Source organism: Macrotis lagotis, chromosome 1, assembly GCF_037893015.1.
Source record: "Macrotis lagotis isolate mMagLag1 chromosome 1, bilby.v1.9.chrom.fasta, whole genome shotgun sequence".
Taxonomy (NCBI): Eukaryota; Metazoa; Chordata; class Mammalia; order Peramelemorphia; family Peramelidae; genus Macrotis; species Macrotis lagotis.
The window spans coordinates 929928266-929943793 of record NC_133658.1 but is presented as its reverse complement, the minus strand read 5'-3'; positions in this window follow the sequence as shown (position 1 = coordinate 929943793).

The following is a 15528-nucleotide window of genomic DNA, read 5'->3' as shown; positions in this document are numbered from 1 at the left end:
CTGTGACACCTAAAGGAGAATTCATCCCATTCACATTCAACGTTATAATTACTAACTCCTTATTGCCCTCCATGCTATCCTCCTTCTGTTTGTATTTTTCCCCTTTTTTCCCTTTATTCATATTCTCCAGTGTTTTGTTTCTGAATGCTGCCACCTTCAGTGTGTTTGCCCTCTTAAATCGACCCCCCTCCCCTTTTTTTCCCTTTCCTTTTTCCCCTTCTTCCCTTCCTTCCATTAGCTCCCCTGGAGGAGGGAGTTCATCTCTTTGTGTTGAGTGAGCTCTGCCGCCCTGAGGGGATAGGGGTGGGGTTGTTCATTGTTTGTTCTGGGCAAAGGGTTCTGCTGAAAGTATGGAGCTCAGGTGCCTGGCCCAGCTGGTTGTTCTCCAAGCCTGCTCTGAGACTCTGTGCTGGAACTCACCCTCCAGTAACTCTTCTCCTCCTGGCCAAAGACTCAGCAGCTAAAACTGGATCTCAAACCCACCACTCACTGAAGTCTCCACTGCTGAGGCTGACCCTCTGACCTCCTCCAGCTCTGTCCCCAGCGCTGATCCTCTGCTCTCATCTCCTGGTTCACGGTCCCTTGAGACAAACCTTCTTGGTAGGTGATCTTCTTCTAACTTCTCTTTCTGGGTTTTGTTGATTGAATTTCTATTAAGAGGTTTCTCTTATGTTATTTCTGAGTGGAAAGAGAGAGCACTATCACAGTGTCTGTCTTCTCTCCGCCATCTTGGCTGAATTCAGATGTGATTTTTCAATGGAAGATAGTTCAGAAACTGAATTGATGTCATTTCATTTTTAATTTTTATCTTGAGGTACTGAAAAATTTAATTGAACACTTTCAAATCTGGCCTGGCCTTTCTGCTGACCCATTCATTGTGTGTGTATTAAAAAATTGTGTGTTGGGGGGGAGGGGGGAATGGTGGTAGTGGTGAGTGGCAGGGCAGAGGTTACCAGGAGAAAGGATAAAAGAACAGAGAAAGCCCAGAGAGGTCCAATACAGTTGGCAGACATGGGTTAAGGAAGATCTATTTCTTTCAGAATTTTGAATGTGTGAACCCTAAATCCCTAAAGTAAAAACTTTACAAGTATAGCAATAAAACCAAATTGACAGAAAATAGAGTCTTTGACATTTGACATTTTATTCTCTGGGATCTACCTAAAGATGGATGACATCATCAAAGATATTTGTTTCAAAGATACCAAGTCTGGGGATCATCTTTTAATTGTCAGCCCCAGGTTAAAACAAAATTGGCAGAAAGTATAGATTAAACATTGGTAATCATTGTTAACTAAAAAAAAAACAACAGAGTTTTATAAATGAAGTTTTATTCTCTAGGATTTTACCAAAACTCAAGGGTGGATGGTATCCTTGCAAATACTAACAACATAACTAAATGAATAATCAATATTTATAGAATTTTAACATAGGATCATAAAATTTTGGCAACCAACCAATCAGGTTATACCTAAGGGTGTCATTGATTACTTTATGATTCTCTAACTCATCCATAAGGTCTGTTCCATGTTAGTACTGACAAAGATCAATTAGCCCGAGGATGACTGTCTCCTCTTCTGACCTGATATTTGATGTTGTGATTAGATATGATATGGACATATAAAAATGGGAATTTCTCCCTTTCCAAAATGTCCTAAATACAAGAATTTATTCAGGTTCTTATTTAGATAACCAGAGCAGTTTCAGTTTTTGGAATCTGGAAAAGACTTTTGCAGTCAACCTTGCAGATGCAATTAGAGGAGGACTTGGCTGACCCACACAGACAGAGCCTGCCTTCAGATTTATAACCAGAGACACAGACCTTGTAAGAGGTGAACATTCCAGACTTACAAACCCCAATTAAAGTCTGAAGAACAACTTTTGATCAGAAATATTTAATTCTAAATTAAAGTACATCAGATTAGACAACATGAAGTTTTATTCTTTGGGAGTTACCATCTGATCCTTAAGGTGGAGGTCATTTAGGTAATGATACCCAAACTGGCTAAGAGGGAATCTTTTATGCAAAAACAGAGAATAGGGAAAATAATTAAAGTCCTTTGGGGTATGACCATGAAGGTTGCACAATAATACATTGCCCTCCCCAAATGGTCAAAGGATATGCAAAGGCAATTTACAGATGAGGGGATCAAAGCAATCCCTAGTCATATGAAAAATTGTTCTAAATCATTACTTATTAGAGAAATGCAAATTAAAGCTTCTCTTGAGGTACCACCTCACACCTCTCAGACTGGCCAATATGACCAGAAAAGGATAATGATCATTGTTGGAAAGGTTATGGGAAATCTGGGACACTATTACATTGTTGGTGGAGTTGTGAACTCATCCAACCTTTCTGGAGAGCAGTTTGGAATTATGCCTAAAAGGCAACAAAAATATGCATACCCTTTGACCCAGAAATACCACTACTGGGTCTATACCCTGAAGAGATGATGAAAAATGGTAAAAACATAACTTGTACAAAAATATTCATAGCAGCCTGGTTTGTGGTGGTAAAGAATTGGAAATCAAGTAAATGTCCTTCAATTGAGGAATGATTTAGCAAACTGGTATATGTATGTGATGGAACACTATTGTTCTATTAGAAACTAGGAGGGATGGCAATTCAGGGAAGCCTGGAGGTATGTATGTGCATGAACTGATGCTAAGTGAGATGAGCAGAACCAGAAAAACACTGTACACTCTAACAGCAACATGGGAGTGATGATCAACCTTGAAGGACTTGCTCATTCCATCAGTGCAACAATCGGGAACAATTTGGGGCTGTCTGCAAAGGAGAACGCCATCTGTATCCAGATAAGGAGCTGTGGAGTTTGAACAAAGTTCAAGGACTAGTACCTTTAATTTAGGAAAAAAAACCTGATATCTTATTGTCTGATCTTGCTATCTCTTATACTTTATGTTTCTTCCTTAAGGATATGATTTTTCTCTCATCACATTCAGTTTGGATCAGTGTATACCATGGAAACAAAGTAAAGACTGACAAATTGCCTTCTGTGGAGGGGTGGGAGGGAGGGAGGGAAGTAAGATCAGGGGAAAAACTGTAAAACTCAAAATAAATAAAATCTTTATTTACAAAAATAAAACCCCCCAATAATACATTGCCCAAATACTTCCAAAGAATACTCTCTGGTCTCTTGTCTCCCCAGCAGGATCTGTCTCCCAGTATCCTGATCACCGTCCTCCTGAGTTTCTAAATAACAGTGAGGGAGATGCCCAGGAGTCTTCATTTTTTTCTTAAGTTGGTAAGGTGACTGAGATGAAGACTGAGTACTCTTTGAAGAAATCAATCCTTTTACTAGGATTATAATTATAAAAATCTTCTACTTTGACAATGCAGAAAAGACAAAGAGAAATAAAACTGTTGGTGACCAACCAGTCAGATTACACATCAGTACATCAAAGTGTTACTCATTTGACTTATGGTTTTCTAACCTTGGACAAGGTGTATTTTATTGTCAGAAAACTGCTAAGACTGTGGTAAGAAAAAGGACTGCTGTCTCCTAGCCTGGGATAACCAGACTAGTTCCTGCTTCCTCGGGATGGTCTTGAGACCCTATGGTCTGTCCATACAGCTAGGAAAACTGAACTTGCAGGCTTCTGTAGGCCATCAAGGGAGACAGCCTGCCTCCAGATTTATAGATGGAGAATCAAAGACCTTTAGGACAGCAGAGGTTAGTCTCTAATTAGAGGTTGAAAAACCAATTATTATCAGAAATAGAAGTTTAAAGAAATAGAAGAGAGTCCGATGTAAACTTGAGTTTGTTCAATGCAAAGTTACATCAAGCAAGAACTGTCCATCCTGATTTTCTTTGCTAGATCACATGTAATCTGTCCCAAGTCTTTATTTTGAAATAGAACCAGATAGCTTTGGGAACTACCATTTCTGGGAAAGTTTCAGATTTGATTGTGCCAGGTGGTCATCTTGGAGAAGCTTTTTTTTTCCATTTTTGAAAAGATTTTATTTATTTTGATAATGACTGTGACTATCTCTGGTACAAAGTGGGAATGGCTACATTGACATGGCTAACTTTGATAGAGGATGACTTTCTCCCTTTCTTCTAATTTTTCCTTTTCCCTAAGTTACAGACAGGAGTAACTAATACAGGTACTTTTTTTTAAGAAGATGTTTTGGCATGAAAGGCCTTGCCCCTTTATCCTTTGATAGGGGATCAGTATGTGAATTGACTCCTTATTCTTTGTGGTGAGGGTGTTAGCAGATTAGCATTTTGCTAGATGCCTATCATGCAGAAAATCAGTGGTTTCATTTTTAGTAATGCGATTGACTAATAGTGTTCCAATTATGGGTTGCCTTTACTAATAAAAATCAGGAATATTTGTAGAAAATTGTGGAGAATTGCAGTTTCTCCAAATGTGGCTGAAGTAGGGTGAATGAACTGAAAGGTAGTTATGGGACTCAACAAAATATATGAATCAATACCAAAAAGGTAGAGGATGTGGGAGCCAGGTTGCCAGCTTAATGTCATACTTTGAAAGCATGCTATGTTTCTGTAGGTAAATATATTGTATCAAGAAATGTTGTAGTGCACTGATGTTGAATTTATTTTAAAAGACTGCTTCAAATGATCATGAGGAACATGTGCCACCCTTGCTCCCTTTCTTTACTTGACAAGCATTTTAGAGACCTAAGCTCTTCCGTGTTTTGTAGGGTATGTATGAGTAGTAAAGATGCAGGAAGAATGGTGTTCTAGTCGCTATTTGGGACCATTAAGGAAAAGTTTAATTGTAAAAATGCTACCCTGGCCCTGAAAATCACATTTTCTTTGGAATGATTACCTGTCCACCACACTGTGTGCATATTTTAAAAAGAAAGAAAAGGTATCCTATTTGCCAGGTTGTGAAAAATAACCTGTTCCAAAGTATTTTCTTTCTTGTGGTTGGTGATGCTGGCTCTGGGTTTTTATCATTACTGGCACAAGAAATTCCCCAGATTGTCTGTCTGTAGCCATAGCAACATGACTTCAAAGTTTCCCCTCCATTTTGTGGGGCTGATGGCAGTAGTAGATTCTTGTATTTATAACTAATCCCTGAAAGTGTTGGTGACAATGATCTTTTACATTCCACTCTACAGAGAAACTAAGTCATTTGAAAAAGGAGGTAGTTTCATCTCCTATCTCTTATTTTACATTTTAAAATGTGCTCATTGTGGTGTACAAAAGGAAAGAAAACTACAGAGCAACCCTGAGAGCAACAGTTTCCCATTAACTATCACTTGCCAAAAATTCTGGCACCAATGCTTCAGAATTACTGGATTTGAGAATGAAAGGGGGAAGAGTTCTTTGAAGGGCACTTGTAGATATCTCAAATAGTTGTAAGAGCCCAGATAAAGTAATTTATTTATTTTATGCCATATTAGATTGTTTGATTTTTTTTCAGACAGTATCTTTTTGTTGGCCTATTAAGGGTAGGTGCAATCATTTGAAGTTATACTTTTAGTTTTGTTTATCCGTTGCAGATTGCATATTCTTGTGGTGGCCTGCTGCTCAAGAAAGGTGTTTTCCCAAGAAACCTTTTCAACATACCGCCAGATAAGAGAAATTATACATCGGATTGTTAGCCTATAGACCTCATGGTACTGCTTAATCAGTTTGCTTCCAATGTGACTCCTACCCATTGACCCTAATAGAAATTTGAAAAAATTTCCCACACATCAAAAATTCTTCCTTATTCTACTATAAACCAACAGGCAAACTGAGATTGTGCCGGTAATCAATGGTCTGATGAAGTGAGGAGTGACCAAAATTTTACTGTCACCTGGACTTCCAGTGTATGCATTTCCTTTTGAGAATATTAATGGATGCGTATGAGAAATTGTTATGCAAACCATGCCCCTATCATGTGTTGTAGAATTTCAGATTAGGGGATTGATCTTATTTCTTTAATAGGGGTGTGGTAAACGTAAAACAGCCTTTTTTTAAAAAAAAAGATGATCCTATTCTATATTTATTGTTGCTGTACCTGGTCTAGATGAAAACAGTTGAACCAGTTTAATTTGTATTTTTCCAGTATTAAATCTGACATTGTGCCCATTAAAAAATTTCCTCCCCACCTCAGGAATGAGGCAGAGATATTGCCCATTTTCTCTTTGAGATTTCACTACATTTGTGTCACAAATTGTGTATAATTGTTCATCTATGAGAGAATAAAAAGTGAATTTGAATAAAAAAAAGGATTTTATTTATTTTGAGTTTTACAATTTTTCCCCTAATCTTGCTTCCCTCCCAAGGCAGTCTGTTAGTTTACATTGTTTCCATGCTATTCATTGATCTAAATTGAATGTGTTGAGAGAGAAATCATATCCTAAAGAAAAAAAAATAAAATATAAGAGATAGCAAGATCACATAATAAGATAACAGGTTTTTTTTTTTTTAAAAATTAAAGGTAATAGTCATTGTTCAAACTCCACAATTCTTTCTCTGGATACAGATGACATTCTCCATCACAGACAGCCCAAAATTGTCCCTGGTTGTTGCACTGAAGGAATGAGCAAGTCCATCAATCAAGGTTGATCATCATCCCCATGTTGCTGTTAGGGTGTATAATGTTAGAGAGGCTTTTTTTTTTTGCAAGACAAATGGGGTTAAGTGGCTTGCCCAAAGCCACACAGCTAGGTAAGTAAGTGTCTGAGGCTGGATTTGAACCCAGGTCCTCCTGACTCCAAGACTGGTGCTCTATCCACTGCGCCACTTAAATGCCCCAAGAGGCCTTTTTGTTAAGGTTATTTTTATTTGTTCCATTAAATACATCTCAAATACATGTAAAAAGTGGTTTTTAATGATCATTTTCAAAGTTTATCAGTTCTAGGCAGTTTTCAGACAAAAAAAATCAAAGTTCCCAATAGTCCTATGAAAAAATCTTCAAAATCACCATTGATTAGAAAAATGCCAATTAGGGGCAGCGAGGTGGTCCAATGGATAGAGCATTGGCCCTGGGGTCAGGAGGACCCGAGTTCAAATCCAGCCTCAGACGCTTAATAGTTACCTAGCTGTGTGACCTTGGGCAAGTCCCTTAACTCCACTGTCTTGTAAAAACCAAAAAGAAAAAAGAAAATTGCCAATTAAAATAAATCTGAGGTCCTCACTCACACCTATTTCTGGGTGGACATTTTCCATTGAAGGAGACTTTGCTGGTAGGGAATCTGTGCTTGTGGACAGACTCTCCCAGTGGATGCTCACAAGAGTCTTCTTCTTGGGCAACAAGGGGAATAAGTCTGTGTTTCTTGTTTGTTGCAGGTCTTATTTGTACTAAAAAGTGGCAACTTTTATATTTGGGAATAATTGGCAAGATAATGCCAGGCAAATTCCCTGGATCATCCTTGGAAGGGAATTCATTCCTCAAAGGTCTCTCCTTGGAGGATTGGCAGTCAATCCTTTGAAGTAGTTTTCATCATTGAGTTCTTTCTTAGCCTTTGAGAAAGAGCCTCAAGGTAGAGGTCTTGGAGAGGGTGTTCTCCAAATTTGAACAATTGAGTCAGTCCTGTAATTTCAGTTCCTCTCTTCAGTCTTTTTTTCTGAGAGTTGAAGAATTGATATTTGTAGCAGGAAGTCTCAGTACTTTTACTCTCAGTGCTTTTCTTCCTTGAAAGAAATGGGAGCTTAGTGAAATATCATGACTTGGCTTCTGAACTTGGGCTTCCTTCAGCCTTGGGCTTGCTACTGATTCTTTGCCAGGAATGCCTCCAGTGACTGTGGGTCCCTCCTGTGTCCCACCCTGGATCAGGTTCCCTGGGCTGGGACAGCCTGGCTACCTGTGGGTTCTGTCCCTTCAAGCTCCTCCTGACTCAGTTCCCAGTGACCACACATCTCCCTCTGTCTTCCTCTCCCCTTTGGGCCCTTTATGACTCCAGCCCTCCAGCCTGCAATCTGGGCCATGTTCTAGATCTGGAGGAGTTTTTTTGGGGGGGGGAGTGGGGGCATTTGCTGCTCCTCCATCCTATCTCTGCCTTCGATCCTGTCTAGTCTGATATTAAGATGGAATTCATATTTCTCCATCTATTTATTTCGGATCACAAGTTCGGCTTTTAACTTCTAATTAATGGTTATAAAATGTCAGCCTGCTATATGCAAGGCCTGTCCCCTACACTGCTGACTCCCCCGTGGCAGTACTGCCTGGTTAGCTCAATGGTAGGACCTGATCAGGGTAAGAGACATCCAGGATGAGCAGAGAGAAAATCCCATTGTAATTTGTAAACATGGACTCCACCTAAAGTAGGATTTTTGTCAGTAGGGACCTGAAGCAGCTATTATGTGATTTGAGAGAATAGTATTGTAAAACCATGTCATCTAGGTGAAATCTCATTGGTTGGCCACCAAAAGTTGGAGGGTTTTTGGTTCATTTTGTATAACATGCCCCCCAAATTTAGTAGCAATGTTGGCATTTGCTTTTTTTTTCCCAGGCAAATGGGATTAAGTGGCTTGCCCAAGGTCACACAACTAGATAATTAAGTGTCTGAGGTCACATTTGAACTCAGGTTCTCCTGAATCCAGGGCCAGTGCTCTATCCACTGTACCACCTAGCCGCCCCCTCAGTGCTGGCATTTGCAAGGATGCCATACCCCCATGGGTAAGATTCTAGAGAATTAAACTTCATTGATAAAATTAACTTTGTTGTTTCACTTTTAGCCTAAGTGAATTATGGTTAACAATCCATAGACATGTTCAACTCCACATTTCCCAAAGGGAATTTATCACCCCCCCCAGTGCCTCCTCCCACTCCCAAACTTCCCTTTTGGATCCTCCAAGTCCCCAGAGGTGGCAGCCTGGGATCCCCTTCACCCCTCATCTCCAATCTGTGGCCATGTATTATAGACTCAATTGATGTAGCATCCACTGAAGACTCCCCCTTCTCTCTGTCACTGCCAAGGTCGAGGCCCCGCCCTCTAGTTCAGCAGCCTCCTCTGCTTAGCTTCTGAAGCCCTTGCTCCCTGCCAGTCTTTTCTCCCTCAGACCCCTCAGTTTCTCCCACCCTGGACTCTGGCCTCCTTGCTCTTCCTGGACAACTCCCAGCCTTATCTGGGTCTCCCCTATTGTCTTTGAAATCTCAGCTCCCAGACTCCCTTCTGCCTTTGTCAGGTCTTCTTTGAAGGCTTTGCCTCTGAGATGACCCCTAGCTTAGTCCCTCTGGTGTAGAACTTGTTCCTCTATCATTCTCAACCTGTGGCCTTCCACATTAGACTGTGAGCTCCCTGAGGACAGAGCAATGCTTGGGGGTCTCCCTGCCTTGACAGCCCTTGTCTTTCCTGGGAGCTGAGATGTCTGTGCTTTCTGGAAGCTGGCTCTGCAGGGGGGTGGGAGGTGGGGGGGGGTGGGGGGGCTGAGCTAGGGCTTCTGCTTAGCTCAGTGGCCCATCCTTTCATCTGGGAGTGGTCTTGGAAGCTCAGTGAACTACTTCATCCCCTTAGAATTGGCCAGTCAGCTTCCAAAACTGTGGAAGAATCCCCAGGCTAACAGCCCCCAACCATAGACAAGGTCCCAGGCCCCTACTTGGAAATTTCTAAGCAACTTGCTAGAAAATGAGAATTTTCAAAGTCTTTTCCACTTTTCTTTTTTTTTTTTCTTGCAAGGCAATGGGGTTAAGTGGCTTGCCTAAGGCTACACAGCTGGGTAATGGAGTGTCTGAGGTGAGATTTGAACTCAGGTCCTCCTGACTCCAGGGCTGGTGCTCTATTCACTGCGCCACCTAGCGGCCCCTTTTCCACTTTTCTCAAGGAGTCAGTTATGATTATGTCTAAGGTAATATTCTTTCAAAGTTGATCAACATTTCTTGATGTCTGTAGTGCTGATTAAAAGCTTCTCTACTTGAGGCCTGTCCCCACAGGGTCTGTTCATTGACATAGACTGAGGGAAAAGGTCTGTTCAAGAAAGTGAGGCCTTTCCTCATCTCAAAGGTTGGCTATCAGATTGTGTAAAGCAATTAGAGAAGGGTCCTTCTGGGAAGAGAGGCAAACTGCTCTGGTTAGCTAGAGGAAAGAGGAATTCTTCTCTTTTTTGACATTTTGGTAAAGAGGAGCCAGTAGTCCGGGGGCAAATTGGATCTTGTTAGTTTTGAGCCAGGAAGAGATCTTATGAGAGACAAATGTGTCACCTGGCTGGTTGACAAGCAAAAGTTTTATGATTCTGCATTCATTCTGTATGAATTGTCCCCCAAACTTTCTATTTTTGTTGTTTGCTAGAATGCCATCCACCCAGGCGCTTGGTAACATCCTAGAGAATTAAACTTCATTTATTTGTTTTTGTTTTCTATTTTTGCAAGGCAATGAGGGACTAAGTGATTTGCCCAAGGTCACACAGCTAGGTCATTATTAAGTGTCTGAGGCTGAATTTGAACTCAGGTCCTCTGGACTCCAGGGCCTGTGCTCTATCCACTGCGCCACCTAGCCGCCCCCCTAAACTTCATTTATTAAACTAATTTTGTTATTTCACTTTTAGTTTAAGGAAATTAAGGTTGAAATATTAATAGTACTGTACAATAGACCCTCTTCTAGTTTCGTTCATCATTACACAGAAGTTAATATTCTAAGGTTTGTTCATCTTGATTTCCTTAGGTTATAAAGGAAACAACAAAGTTAGTTTTATAAATGAAGCTTAATTCTCCAGGACCCACGGGTAGATGGCATCCTTAGAAATGTCAACATTGACACAACATTTGGGGGCAATTTTTAACAAAATGAAGAAAGAATATTAAACTTCTGGTGGCCAACCAATGAGATTTCACATAGATGACATGATTTTACAGAGATTCTCTTAAAACTTATACTATTTACTTAAAATTCCTATTGACCAGAATTCCTTAGTGAGGAATTTAGGGCATTGTGGGTCTCCACGGGGTGGAGGTTCCCTTTGAATTCCATTACAAAGAAGGAGCAGCCCCAGCCAATCACGAAACTGGGAGAGTTCTAATCCCATTCCCAAAATGACAAGTTTAAGATCAGAAGAAACTGCTCCTAGAGATCTTGACCTAAGGCAAGGGAGGCCCTTGAATACTAACCCACACAGCCTCTGTGACTACTGAGGCTCACCAGCATCATGCCTCCTATGATGGGGATCATATCAGGGACCTGTCACGGGATGGGCAGAAGTCAAATTCTGAGAGTCTATGAAAAGCCAGGTGGGAGGGGAAATGGATTCCAACCACTATATAATACCACATGTAATCACAGCACCTCATGCCTCAGGCTAGATAAGGTGCCCTTATCCTGTAAGATTCTTGAATAAAGGCTTCAATTCTTCTCTGGCTCCAGCAGATCTCTCTCATTTATAGGTAATAGCACTTTAAACTGGAAGTCAGTGTTTACAAATTGCAATAGGATTCTCTCTCTGCTCATCCTGGAGGTCTCTTATCTTGAAGTTTGTTGATCAGGGAAGAAGGCAGAAGGTACCGACACAGGTGAAGTGACCTTTGGAGGGGACAGGTGTCACATAGCAGGCTGCTAGTTTATAGCCCTTAGTTAGAGGATAAGAGGCTCACTTCGGATCAGAAATATAAATCGAACAAGAAGTATTAGTCCTATCTTGTTGTGTTTTCTTGGCTAGGCAATGGGGTTAAGTGACTTGCCCAAGGTCATACAGCCAGGCAGTTATTAAGTGTCTGAGGGCACATTTGAACTCAGGTCCTCTTGACTCCAGGGCTCGGGCTCTATCCACTGTGCCACCTAGCCGCCCCTATTAATTACGGCTTCGAGAATATCAGATTAGATGGGTTACAGTTGCACAACCCTCCAGAAATCATTCTTTCAAATCCAAACAGTCTCTTTGTTTCCCCAACATCCCAACAGTAGGCAAAGTAGCAGAGTAAGAGAATCAGCATTTCGGATTCGAACCTGGAGCTGCTTGGTCAGTTCGAGGATGCCTCCGCTGAATGCACGTCTGAATTGTTATGGAGCAAACTCACTTCTCCCTTTACTGGGACATCCACAGTCCGGGAGAGTCATTCCGATCCACTTTCAGTGCCTGATTCTTGGAGCTGCTAAAGCAATCTCCTGGGTGTCCACTTTGAAGTGGGTTCCCCATCAAAAGGGTTGATCTACCCAGAGGGTCCAACATCCCAGTTACCCTCAGGGCAGAACGCAGCTCACTTTCATTGAATGCACATTCCAGTTTAGTCTAGGAGAAACCAAGGCTGGATTTACAGTTACCAGGGGTGGAGAGAACCCCAGCTTCTCCAAAGACTTGCTTGCAAGCACCTCGTCCCCTCTTCTTTTTATTGGGGTGCTGCCCGGGGAGTCTCCTGGCTATCTTTCTGCTCAGGGCTGAGAAGGGCTGAGTCCCTGAGCAGGGGGAAGGAGGGAGGAGAGAGGGATGGGGGCAGGGTGCCTGGTGGGTGGTGGCCCGGTGTCCTGGGCTGGAGTTTGCCGGACTGGGAGGGTCTGAGGCGGAAGAGAAGAGGAAGGTATTCCAGATGAAGAAGCTCTGTGCTTGGGGAGAAGAGGAAGAGGCCGGCTTTGTCCTGTGTGTGATTGGAGGGAAAGTCTGGGGGGAGGGGGCTTCTGGGGAGTAAGAGGCCCCTCCCTGCATGAGCTGTGTGGCTGGGGGAACTTTGGGAGGTGAGAGCATTTCATTCTGCCTTGCCCGGACCTGTGATCTCTCTGCCTTCTGGAAACTTCTTCTGTGGGTGCGGGTCCCAGGTAAGTCGGAGCCAGGGCTCCCAACATATCCAGCTTTCTGGCTACTCTTGCCATTGGGACTCATCTGCCGGATTACAGCTAGCCCTCCATTCCACCTGGATCAATCTCCCCCACCCCTAAGTCTTTGCCAGATTCCAGTCCTTTCCCCAAAGTTTGTGCTTTCCCTCCTGGGACTTCATTTTGGGTTCACCTTTTCCAAGTGTCTGATCTCGCCCACAGGGACCCAAGAGTTCTGCTTGGAGCCTTCCCATCAGGAGCCAGGTGTCCTGCCTTCCTGCCCCCAGTTCCTCCTTAGTGACTCAGGCCTGCCCCTCTGGAAGGATTCATGGGACCCACAGTTCTTCCCATGGGATCCCAGACCCTGGCTCTCTATCTCCTGGTTGCCTCTAAGGAGTCCAAGTCTCAGCTCTACCACAGGGTTCCAGGAGTCCTCCCCCAGCTCCTCCTTAGACTCAGGAAACAGACCTCCTGCTTTCCCATCTCAGTGTCTGCCGGGAGCCCTCCTGGGCTTCCTGAGTCCCCGACTTGTACACTCTCTGCTCGTGCTGTCCAGCCCCTCTGCTAGAGGCTTTGACTGGTGGCTGAATCTCAGCCTCAGGCTTCCCTGATCATTGCTGTGGCTCCATTCAAGAGCCCTCTCCAGCCCCATTTGTGTATTTGTGTGTGTGGTGCATAAAGGTATTACCAGTTTGACTTGGTCCATGGGTCTGCTCTGTTGTAACAAAAACTGATAAGAATTGCATCAGAAGGAAGACTATTGTCTCCTGGTGACCAGCCCAGTTCCTGCTTCCTCTGGATGGGAAGGCTCACCTTGCCACCTTGCATATGCAAGCACAGGTTGTGTGAAACACGTAGAGCCGGCCTTCAGATTTACCACTGTGGGGACCCAGAGCTCCAGGAGGGCAGAGGTTACATTCAAACTTACAAACCCTAAGATGAGAAACCACTTTTTGATCAGCAATGTAGGATTAAAGACATTCCATTTTGACAGTTTTATTAAAGATACCAATATGATACAAAATGGGGGGGGGATTTTATATCGAAGGGACAAAGAATCATAAAACGGAGTTAGGCAACCAATGAGACTTCATAGATGACATAGTTCTGCAATATGAGCCTCTCCTAAGTTAGGATGGTTGTTTCAAATTCCTGTTGGTAAGAATCTCATTGAGGCTGGAGAGGGAACCTTTACAAATAACCATAGGATTTCTGTCTCCTCAGCCAAGATGACTCTTATCTTGTGATGGGTTGGAATTTATGAGTGCTAGTACAAGGTTGGCTAGGTAAACAATACAGATGGAACAGAGCAGGCCTTGACATGACATTTTCACACAGAGACAAAATTCAGATTTATAACTCTTAGTTGGAGGCTGAGAAACCCATTTTTTGACTAAAAATATAGACTAAGACTTAAACAATATTTACCAAGAGCTTAATGAAAGGAAAGTTTTTATAAAAATGACAGTCATAAACTTTGTCAACCAACCAGTCAGGCTCCACATTAGTACATAAAGGTGTCATTGATTTCCTGATGATCCTCTTCCCCAACCGTGACATCTGTTCCATGTCAGAACTGACAAAAATCCAGTTTGTGGCAGGACCAGTGCCTCCTTTTCTGATTTTGATAATCTTTCATATGGAATTAATATTTCCTGATCAAAAATGGTTCTTTCAGCCTCTGACTGAGGTTTGTAAGTTTGGAATGGGAGCCCCAGCCCTCCCCAGGTTCTGCGTCTCTAGCTATCAATCTGCAGGCAATCTCTGGCCTTGTAAAAGACCAGCCTTTGAAGGCCAGATCCTGCTTTGATTAGATAAGAGACTGAATAAATTCTTGAACATATGACATTTTAAAAAGGGAAAACCCACAAGGTTTTGCATGTCTATGTCATATCTGATAACATAAAATATCAAGGCGGAAGATGAGCCCTAGGCTAATTGGATCTTTCTCAGTTCTGAGGTCGGACAGACCTTGTGGTTAGAGAATCATAAAGTAGCCAGTGATACTTTTATGTACCAACGTGTCCCCTGGTTGGTTAGCCGCCAACATTTCATGATCCTTTGTTAAAATTCTGCAAATATTGATTATCCATTTTATTCTGGGTTGGCATTTGTAAGGACACCATCCGCCCATGGGATATTGATAAGAGAATAGAACTAGAGAAGAGATAACCAGACCAGTTTCTGCCTTCTCTGGACTGTCTTGGTCTAATTGTGGATACAGCTGGGAAAGGCCCAATTGTGGCTGCAATTAAAGGGGCCCCAGGCTAATTCACACAGACAAGAGTCAGTCTTCGGATTTATATCCCAAACCTTAGAAAGACAGAGACTAACATTTAGATTTATAAGTCTCAATTAGAGGCTGAGAAATCAATTTTTGATAAGAAATATAAGATTTTTACACTTTTACAATTAGTTGGGCAGAGAGGTATGGGGAGAGTAGAGGACCAGTTAGAAGAGTTGTGACCCAGGACCATTAAGGCTCTGACTGATCTGATCCCATCTGGGAACCCAAAGCCTCTTCTGCCTCCTGACTTTCTACTGGGTCTTGGGGAGAGGAGGGGGATAGAAGTGAAAGAAAAAGAAAGGGTGGAATTGTCTCCTTTCTATACTGACCCTACATTTCCTCTTCCTCTTCCTCTTTCCCTTGGGGTTTCTTTCCTAAGGAAAGTAACTACTGTGGGTCCTAACTTCTGTATATTCCTGTAGGCCAGCCTCCTGCCCAAGAAGAGGAGAAACCATCCCTTCTGGGATTCTTCTCCCTCCCCAGGTCATCTGCAGAGGACCAAGGCCTGGCCCAAACAGGGAGACTGGAGCCAGAGGGAATGGCCCTCAAGAGGCACAGCCCTCTGACCCAGGTAAGTGCAGTA